General features: G+C 40.0%; 1 long non-coding RNA gene across 1 annotated transcript in view; it reads right to left on the reverse strand.

Annotated features, from left to right (window-relative positions):
- LOC146395449 (uncharacterized) overlaps positions 1-8154 on the reverse strand; it is a 73055-nt gene extending 64901 nt beyond the window's left edge. Inside the window, exon 1 of the long non-coding RNA XR_014831066.1 lies at positions 7514-8154. This is a non-coding gene — a long non-coding RNA (uncharacterized LOC146395449). The remainder of the gene's footprint in view (positions 1-7513) is intronic.
- Positions 8155-11169: the final 3015 nt, after the last annotated feature.

Below are 11169 nucleotides of genomic sequence, written 5' to 3' on the forward strand. Positions count from 1 at the left end.
CAAGGCTCTGGTTCACTGGCTTTAAAAAAAAAAAAAAAAAAAAGACTGCCACTGCCACTTAAATCAGCTGGAGAGCTACAAAAAAACAAACAAACAAACAAACAAAAAAAAACACTGAAGCTTCTTCTCACCCACAGGGATGATTCTAATATGATGCAAAGTTTGAGAAGTATCGTTTACTAATTGATGGTGGAGAGTGGAAGGCATTAAAAAGTTACATTTGTGATTTCAAAGGACACTGCACCAAGTAATGTCAGGACAGAGAGGCAAAATAAGGAGAGAAAACAGGCAGGGCTGGGAGATGGTGATCTTGTGATCACAGAAGCAAGCAGGGCCGGCCAAGCAGAGTGAGATGCTAAGTAAGGTTATATGTTTAGGCCTAGTTTAGTGTTCATTTACTCCATTCTGTGTTACTCTGACAACAGGGCTCTTACATTATGATAATGGTATTTTAATAAGGAATCCACATGAAAATTAAATAAACAGTAATTAAAGACAGAGTTGTAATAGTGGAGTCAGCTCCACTGTGAAGAGAGGTCAGAGGCAACAATGGAGGTTGTGATCCACGGAAAAGCATGAAGACATAAATCATGTATAAAAGGGCTCAGGAGTCTGTTCTTGGAGAGCTTCTGGGTTTGGCCAACCTCTGGCTTCTCCCACTTCCTCAAGTCAAATCAATATATGTAATAAATTATGTAGTTGCCTGTCTCATCTTTCTGTTCTTCAGTTATCACTCTTGGAAAGCCAAAGGCTGGTCCCTCCCCTCTGGTGCCCAGCATAGGTCAGCTTGTTGACTTCTGCTTCCATCTGCCTCCTCACCCAGGGCACTGGGTTTGATCAGACATCTGATCAGAAGTCAAAAGAGCTATCATGAAGTACAATGGTGAATCCCCACTGCCATGTACCCTGAGACGGCTACACCCATTCATGAGAGAGCCCAGCTGCTGTAGGAAGTTCCCCCACCAGCAGAGTCTGTGAGGGTTGGCTGCCTTTGCTTAGAGATATCTATGCAGGAGCCCTACAGATTTATCACTCTCTGAGGAGCCTATCTTTTGAATCAAACCATCCTCAACACAAAGTCCCAATTGCAATAAGCATCTATCTTCTGCTGAACTAGATGAATGAGTGGATACAAATACATGGAGAACAGCTTTTGTTTAACATCAGATTCTGATAGCTCTGGATAGAGCATTCACCCTGCCTCCTTCCAGGTCTGTTTCCTGAAACTCTACCCAGTCTAAACCCTGAGTCTTATGCAAAACAGGACAATCTCCTTTAAAGGTGCACACCTGCTCTCACTGTAGAGCCGAATTCAGCTAAATAATTTGGAAGGTCCTCTGCCATTTAAGGGAAATTAAAGGTGACATATTTATTCTGTAACATTATTCTGTTCTCCGATGCTCATTTTCTCTAATGATTAAGTGTAAAATTCCAGGAATAATTCCCAAAGCACAAAGAGCTCTGCTTGTGGCTGCCAAGATCAAGGCTTATTTGTCTTGATGATGTTTGCAGGGATTGGTCACGGTGACAAGACCAGCCTCAGGGGGAGGCACAGGTTTTTGCTGCCTCGGGGCTCAAATTCTAGACCACCTGGACCTCTCTGCTCCTTCTTGTTGATCGATACCATAAATGTTGTTCTTGAATGACTGATGCTCATTCACATGAAAGCTCACCAAAGCGCTGTATTACTTACTGTGAATTAAGCACCTGAGTGTGTGCTTTCTGATTTTTGACTCAGGAAAGGGAGAAAGATGGGTGGGGCACAGGGAAGGATGACTTCTCTCCCACAAAGTGCCCAACTCAAGATGCTCCCTTGTGCTCCAAGTACCTCTTCCCTTCTCTCTGCACCAGGGACTCCATCTCTCCCTAGCCAGATAAGAGGCAAGCAGAACAGCCAGCAGAGACCCCAGGCTCACAGGGAGGCATGGTGCCCAAGATGTTTGGCAGACAGAGGTCACCCTTGTGACAGATGCTGCCAATCTTCCCAGGTCTCCTAAAGGACAATCATTCAGAGAGCACCGATTTGTTCCTCCTTCCTCTCATCAGTCTTCGCTACTTGTAGTTAATAGAAAGAGCAGGAGACCTCAGCGCGTAATCAGAAGGGAAAGTCTCATCAGCATCTATTCCTCAGTGCCCCCCATTGTTCTGCTTCCCCCTTTCTTATTGCACCTTGCTCACTTCTCAAGCCCTTCCCGAAAAGAACCACTAAAAATAGCAACAGTTGTAAAGCAATGTTTTATGGGTTCTTCCAGATAAACATCTGTCTTAGAGCAAGGAAAGCGTTCCCAAGCACAGAAATAAAGAGAACATAAAGTAAAAAAATTGATGGCCTTGATCACATAAACATTTTAAATGTTAATGCAACAAAAGCTGCCAAAAGCAAAATCCAAAAAGCACAAACAAGGAGGAAATTGGTATATCGTAAATAATAGACAATGGGTCATTATCCCTAATATATAAAAGGCTCTTCCATAGAAGAAAGAGTTGAATATGCCAGTAGGAAAATGAGCAAAATGTGAAAAGCTGATGCACAAAAGAAAAAATACACATGGACAATGAAAATATATTTCTTAGAGTTCAACTTATGTGCAAGTCAAAACCAGGGACTTGAAACACCAAATCATTTGCAACCCATCATATAAGTAATTATTTTTATGATAACATCCAGTGTTAATGAAGTTATAAAAAAAGTAGCTGTTTATATGTCACTGACAGGAATACTACCTGCCAGATTTTTAAAATAGGAAATACATCTATAAGCTTCCAAAAACTTAGAAATCTGCACAACATTTGCATTCATAATTCTACTTCCAGAGATTTATTTTTAAGAAATAATCAAAGATACAAACAAGTATTTATTAATAAAGATTCTAACCTTAGGGTTATTTATAAAGAAGAGATACAAAGAACAGATAGAAGTGACAGCCTAAATCTCAAACATAAATGTGATGACCTATCCATAGCAAGGCATATTTGTCATTTATTAAAACTTACATTTTTGGAGTTCCCCTTGTGCCTTAGTGGGTTAAAAACCCAATTAGTATCCATTAGGATGCAGGTTCAATTCCTGGCCTCACTCAGTGGGTCAAGAAGCCAGTGCTGCCACAAGCTGCAGTGTAGGTCACAGATGGGGCTTGGATCTGGCATTGCTGTGGCTGTAGTGTAGGCCAGCTGCTGCAACTCCAATTAGACCCCTATCCTGGGAATTCCATATGCTGTAGGTGCAGCCCTAAAAAGAAAAAAAAAAATTACATTTTAAAGAATATTTGAAGACATGGATAAATAATCATATTACAAAGATGAGTTAAAAAGTTATAAACAGGAGTTTTATAACTCCTGTGGCTCAGCAGTTATCGAATCTGACTAGGAACCATGAGGTTGTGGGTTCGATCCCTGGCCTCGATCAGTGGGTTAAGGATCCAGCGTTGCCATGAGCTGTGCTGTAGGTTGCAGATGGGGCTCGGATCTGCATTGCAGTGACTCTGGTGGCTGGTGCTACAGTTCCGATTGGACCTCTAGCCTGAGAACTTCCATATGCCATGGGTGCAGCCCTAGAAAAGACAAAAAGACAAAAAAAAAAAAAAAAAAAAAGCATTATAAACAGTATGGAGCATAAACTTGTTTTTTGTACGTGTGTGTGTGTGTGTGTGTGTGTGTGTGTGTGTGTGTGTGTGTATCTATGTCCTCGAATTTTCAATGAATACCCAGTGGCAACCCAGGAGTGGTATGACCACTCAAGACTAAAGTTTCTCCTAGGAGGTTTTTTTTCCTGTATTCTCCCAATCTATAATGAATATGTATTTCTTTCATAAATATTATCTTTAAAAGTGTTATTTTTTAGAATTATATATGTTATTAATTGATCAAAATGTCATTGTTCATTTTATTTTGCAACAGATTATTCAATCCCCTTTTTATTGCATTCATATCAAAATGTCCATCAAAGATGCCATAGCCCTGGAGGAAGCGAATAATTCTATTTGGTGAACCCAGGAAACATTATGCCCACTGCCTACAGTCATACCAGCAGGTAACTCCCGAAATAACGTTTGGAAAAATTAGCCTCTGGAAAATGAATGTGGGCTTCCCAATATGCAAAATATTTTAAAAATCTCAGCTATTTTTGAAACATGGCCTATTTAAAATCAAAAAGCTTTTAATATATTGAAAAAAGTTTTTTTCAAAAAAACGCAAGGATACAAATGAACTTATTTGCAGAACAGAAACAGACTCACAGACTTTGAAAACAAACATATGGTCACCAAAGGGGACAAAGTGGTGGGTGGAGGGATGAACTGGGGAGTTTGGGACTGTCATATGCACACTGAGGTATAGGGAATGACTGGCCAATGGGGACCTCTCTCTATATATACAGCACAGGGAACTCTACCCAATATTCTGTGATAATCTATGTGGGAAAGGAATCCGAAAGAAATGGATATATGCACTTGTATAACTGAATCGCTGTGTTGTACAGCAGAAACCATCAAGACCTTGTAAATCAACCATACTTCAATAATGACGAAAAGAAGAAAGCACATTTAAAAAAAAAATGCAACACTTAAAAAGTACATTAAATTCTGCAGGATAAAAATACCCAACATAATCCAATGATGATATATTTGTGTTCCCTCCTCTTCATAAGCAATTCTTCACCTAGAATTGTCAGCTTTGAATTGTCAGCTTTAAATTATCAGCTTTAAATTGACTCTACCATCAATGTGGTGAGGAAGCAGACTGTAAGGAGAAGTATTGTGTACACATGGTGGCTCTAAGCTGCATATGGCCAGGCTCAACTATGGCATTTTTTATATCCTGATCCAACTGAAAAATAGATATTATAAAATAATACTGCATCTGGCGATAGCACATTTTCCACATGGAATTCTCCATAAGATGTCGTTTAAGATGTAATTTCCCAATTGGTCTAATTTAGTCGAGGTTTCTTCTCATCTTTTGTTCTTTTGAGAAATGGCAGTATCTTTGCAGTTTGTCTTTCATGGTAAGCTGCATCTTTTCCAAAGTGCAGCAGTGCATGGTTCCCCCAAATATGCTAATCCTGGTGAGATTTACCTTTCTCTCCTGGAGCCTTCACTAAATCACCATTTTGCTTCTGCTGTTTATCATTTTAATGAGAAGCCTTGAAGAGCAGCTAAGTCAAAACAGAATTTCAGCGAGCACTTTTAAAACAGCTAATGCCCATCCACTGATGCTTCAATATTTAAAGGTGTTTTACTGGTAACAATTTCTTGAGCAGTTCCTAAAACTGATGTAAAGGCTCTGATTTCTGTGTCACAATGACAAAAAAAAAATGTTGATCTAATCCAGTCTCAAGCCTTTCTGGAACTCAATTTCTTTCTCCTAAAAATGAGACAGTGGTGTGTGTGTGTGTGGGGGGGTGTATGTGTGTTTGGTATTGTGTGCTGGATGTGTCTTGTACATTGATTATATCAAATATAGCCTAGGAGGATCTCTCCCAATATGTTAACAGTGATTCCTTTTGGGCAATGAGATGATGGGCAATTTTTTAAAATATTCCTTTCACAAATATATGAAGTGTTTAAGGAACTAAATAATAATAAGCTCTAATTTTGCACAACTACCCTAGATCATAAACCCTTTATTCATAGATATACAATGTATTCATTAAAAAATATAGTGGCTTATCTAGAAGGTTTTAAAGATATATGATTTGGTAAAATAATAGGTTATATACATTACTTATTATTTAGGAACATTACAGTATTATAGCTGGGATTATAAGTTTGTTCCTACACATGCAGGTGAGAGTACTAAATATTGAATAAAGTTCTACAAGATTGGGTTAAATTTTTAAAAGATAACAAATAATTATACATATTGTTCTGAAAGAACCATAAAATTTTCTTTACTTCTTTTTCCTTAATATCCCTGATATGTTTCCAGAAAATCGTTTCAAAATAAAATCTGGATAAAGAAAGAATATTTTTTGGTGTTATTCAGATTCAAGGGAATTTGACAAATTCTACTCTTTCTTGACAAGTAATGAACCATTTTAAAAATAAGACAAAACAGTAAGGAAGATAGATCAGCAAAATATTACCGGTATTGCTGATAAAGTTGATGTTGGATAAAACATCTTATGTCTGGTATAAGTAAGTTTCTAATGCTGAATCCCAAAATGGGGCTGACTCACAGCCAAGCCATTGCAGGACCTCTGGACTCCAGCCTGAGCCATGAAGATAGCGTATCTCTGCTAAGCTAAGTCATGACAGCCATGATGGAGAATACTGGATCTCAGTGGACAGGACAACTCCCAAGAGAACAAGGAGATGGAGTGGCCAGTGTAAATGCAATCCCTTTCTCCCACTCAACTTTCTACTAAGGTACATATAGGGAGAGGAATGGGGTGAGGGGAGAAAAGAGAAGTCATGAATGTTACTCAGAAACTAAGATAACAGGGATTTCTAAGTGTCTCCTGCCAATCAAAACAGAGATCTTTGTTCAGTATGTTGGCACCATGGATGATTGAAATATTCCACATCCTGAATTTTCCCTCTAGCTGATTCTGACTCACTTAATACATGATTGAGAGATTATTCTAAAATGTGTTTTACCTTCTCCAGCTTTCCTGAATGGGGTTAACAAGGGTGATGATAAGTTCTTCTGTTCCAAACTCCCTTTAACATCTGCCATGATACTTGGTCCTGTTGTACTTCTGTCCAGTGGCTGTCCTGCTAATACTCTAAGAAGGCTTCCCTGTCATGATGGGTTGGAACGGCCAATGTTGAAACTCCAAACTGGTCTTTACCTGGAGTCCAGAGTGTTTGCAGAACCAAGTCTCCTAGAGCCTATTCCTTAGGGCCCAATTTAGATGGCCTCAGGCTTCGAGCTTCTACTTTCTTTGCAAAAGACAAACCCAGCCCCAAACTGGGCCCCTTTCTAATATTACTGATTAAAAGAATAGAAAAGAATAAGAGAAAGCACTTCCTCTCCCCCCCTCAAAAAAGCCCCCAATAAAGTTGCCTCCTCCAGGACTCCTAGATTCACATCATTTCACTCCTCCAGCCAGGGAGCTCATATCCATGGATCTAGAAATAAAAAGGAGAAACTCCTCTATTCCCTGTACACTACAGTTTTTTTCTTTTTCCTCCTCATTTTTATTGCTCTGGTACCTCCATCTTTGCCATTGTTTCCTGCTGGAATCCTCCACCCCTGCACCCTGTGTGAGAGTAGGAGAAATAGGAAAAGGAATAGTCACAGTCTTGTTTTGTTTCAAGACCACTGCGATAAGGAGTTGCCATTGTGGGGCAGCAGAAATGAATCTGACTAGTAACCATGAGGTTTCAGGTTCCACCCTGGACTTGCTCAGTGGGTTAAGGATCTGGCATTGCAGTGGCTGTGGCCTAGGCTGGCAGCTACAGCTCCGATTTGACCCCTAGCCTGGGAACTTCTGTATACTGAGAGTACAGCCCTAAAAAGAAAAAAAAAAAAAAAAAAAAAAAGACCATTGTGATAAGCATCCATTACTTACTTTAATAGGTTATTTATGCTGACAGACAGTGAGGCTTCGTGATACTGCATGGTAAATATTTAAATCCAGACAAATGCAGAACCAAGTTCTTGCTCCAGAGGTTAGTTCCTGATGTGACTGATATCAAGTTAATTCAGTTCTTTAAGGCATTCTCTCCTCTTTTACAAAATAAAAGCATCATGCTTCTGATTACCTGGCATGGCTTTGGGCAGGCCACTGAGCACTTGGCATGGACTTTTCTCCCCTCTGTTACCTTCGATGGTTTTCTAAATAAGCAGGCTGTCTGCTTCTGCACATAACATCCTCAGCAAGACTAATTTTTTTTTCTTGACTTCTCTTTTGATGTCAGGTGTCACTTCTTGACGTTGCTATGTGTCCCTTTAGCTTCTATCCAGCGTCTCCACTTGACATGGCATTTGCTGACTGATGGCTGAGGGCCAGTCCTCCTCTCCTGGAAAGAAGTGTGGGCTTTGAAAAAGCTTATGGCTCTGGAGTGGATGCGTGTCATATCTGTGCTGTCCAGTGCCTTTTGAACATCTTTCCTGTGTTTCATTAATCTCCCCCTCACTGGGCAACTATCGGCCAGCTCTTCTGTATTCTGTTTTGTGATGCAGAACCAAGACTCTCTAAATCAAACGTCTGCTTTGCCTGCTGCTCTCATTTGGGTTCTGGCCAACAAGTGAGGAGTGGAAAGCAGTACTGTCAGTTCAGTGTCACCCCTGATCCAATGAGCTTCACCCAAGCTGCCTTCTTCACCACGGCAGCCTCACCATCTTCTGGTGCTGGTGTTGGTTCCAGTTTGCAGTTTTTCCAAAGCCTACACAATTGGTTTCAGTGCTCCCACTCAGAAATGCAGTAGGCACCAACCAGCCAGCATCCCCTCCAGCACTCTGGACCCCACTCAAACGGAACCTCCCTCTAAACATCTAAGTTTTAATAACTCCAGCTTCTTCCTTTAGTTCCCAAACCCTAGGGGTGGTTCCCATTTCCTGCAGTTGCTACATGATGATACATCCCTGGAATTTTTTTTTTCTCAACAATTCCTTATATCTAGTTATCAATTGTTTGTACTAAAATATATCTGTTAAAATTATTGGTGTGGTGGAGTTCCCTTTGTGGCTCAGTGGTCAACAAACCCGACTAGGATCCATGAGGATGCAGGTTTGATCCCTGGCCTCTCTCAGTGGGTTAAGGATCCAGTGTTGCCATGAGCTGTGGTGTAGGTTGCAGATGCAGCTCAGATCCCATGTTGCTATGGCTATGGTGTAGGCCAGCAGCTGCAGCTCCTTTTCAACCCCTAGTCTGGGAACTTCCATATGCCATGGGTGCAGCCCTAAAAAGCAAAAAAAAAAAAAAAAAATTTTAATTTAAAAAAATTACTGGGTGTGGGTGTTCGTGCTTTGGCTAAGAATACAACTGCAGCAGCTAGGTTGCTTCAGAGGCATGGGTTCAATTACCAGCCCTGTGGAGTGAGTTAAAATATCTGCATTGCAGCAGCTGCAATGCAGAGTGCAGCTGTGGCTTGGATTCAGTCCCTGGCCTGGGAACTTCCATATGCCATGAGTGTAGCCATAAAAATTAATTACAATAAAATAATATAAAATTATTATAAAAATAAAATAAAATTACTGGTGTGATTACTCAATCCTAACAAGTCCCTGACTGATAAATTCATGTCACAAGTCCTGCCTCTCCAAGGGAGGGCCCAGGATTCACTTGCTCAGCGGTCATGACCCTAGAACACAGGCCTGTGTTCATCTTACACACTGGCACCCATATCACCGATCCGATGCAGTACTCAGAAGATACCAATCAGGGATTTCAGTTGTAATTATAATTCTTTGGATTAGAAATAAGATATATAGAAAAAGTCTGGCACTCTTTATTTTTTAACAGCTTTATTGCATGCAATCGATATACAAAAACCTGTGCATGTTTAATGTATACAATTAATGGCACAGTTTAGTGCTCAATAAATACAGATAATACTTCTGAAATACTGTATGTATATTAAATCTATGCTATGGGGTCCTTGAGGGTAAGACCCATATCCTGTATGCACTCTGTATTCTCAACATGATTATCTTAGTCTGCTCAGGCTGCCATGACATAGTCCCACGGACCAGGTAGCGTCAACAACAGACACTTATTTTCTTAAAGTTTTGGAGGCTGGAAGTCCAAGGTCAAGGTGTGGGCGGGATGGTTTCAGATGACATCTTTCTCCTCAGCTTGCGAATGTCATCTTCTCACTGGTCTTCATGTGGACTTTTCTCTGTGCACACATGGAGCGAGACAGATCTCTCATTTCTCCTTCTCTTCTACTGGATCAGGGCCCCACTCCTATGACCTCATTTCACCTTAATTACCTCTTTCAAGACCCCATCACCGAATACAATCACATTGGTAGTTAGAGCTTCAATACATGAATTTGGGAGAGGGAATTCAGTTCATGACATTGATTGTAAATGAATTTAGGAGGAGTGGGAGTGTTTTCTAAAATCCATGGGGTTCTTTCTTTAAATTAATAGATAGGGAGAGATTAAGAAAAAATAATCCTTATTTTTGAAACCCAATTTATTTTCTTCTTAGTTCAGCACTTAGACCTTACATCTTCTTCCTCATTCCATACCGAATACTTTCCCTTCTTTATTCAGAGGTTAGTTTGGAATCTATATCACTAACACATGAGTTAACATCACTTGTCTCAAAGAGTGATGGTTTTCCAAAATTAACTATGAAGTATTGTCCACAACTTTTTAGCAGGTCATAAGTAAAATTTAATGGCTTCATGTGATTTACAATCTTCATATCATATGTTCAAAATGAATAGCAAGGGCTTGCCTAATCTGGATATGAATACCTGTCTTGAGTAGTTCCTGAAATTACTGAAAAAGTACCACTGTCTATTGTGGGAAATGCATTACTATGATTATAGCCCTACTTTGGGTGCCATTATGTGGTATTTTTCAATGGGCAGCATCTCATTAATTACTTCTTTCTGAGCTTTCAAACTGGTACTAAGGGACACCATTAGCAGGAAGAAGGAAAACAAACTACCCCATGTATAATAAGGATAATTCCCAATCCTGCCTGTTTCATGAAGCTGCAAATGAAAATATAGGCACACTAAAAGCATCAGCACATTTACTTATTTATTCGTCTTTTTAAGGCTGTACCTAGGGCATATGGAGATTCCCAGGCTAGAGGTCAAATTGGACCTGTGGTGTTGGCCTACCCCACAGCCACAGCAACACTGTATCCAAGCCATGTCTGCAACCTACACCACAGCTCATAGCAATGTCGGATCCTTAACCCACTGAGCAAGGCCAGGGACCAAACCTGATTCCTCATGGATACTATTTGGGTGTGTTAACCGCTGAGCAACGGGAACCCAAGCATCATTACATTTAAATTGAAGGTAACCACAAGTCTATTCTCCATGTCGGTTTGGGGTTAATGGATGCAAACTATTGCCTTTGGAATGGATAAGCAGTGAGATCCTGCTGTATAGCACTGGGAACCATGTCTAGTCACTTATGAAGGAGCATGATAATGTGAGAAAAAAGAATGTATACATGTATGTGTAACTGGGAAAAAAATAATTAACATGAAAAATAAATAAAAATAAATAAATAAATTGAAAGTAAATCTTGAGG

Source organism: Sus scrofa, chromosome 16, assembly GCF_054392235.1.
Source record: "Sus scrofa isolate SSC_HxYL_T2T_F1_AM1 chromosome 16, Sscrofa_HxYL_maternal_Yorkshire_Landrace_v2.0, whole genome shotgun sequence".
NCBI classification, from domain to species: Eukaryota; Metazoa; Chordata; class Mammalia; order Artiodactyla; family Suidae; genus Sus; species Sus scrofa.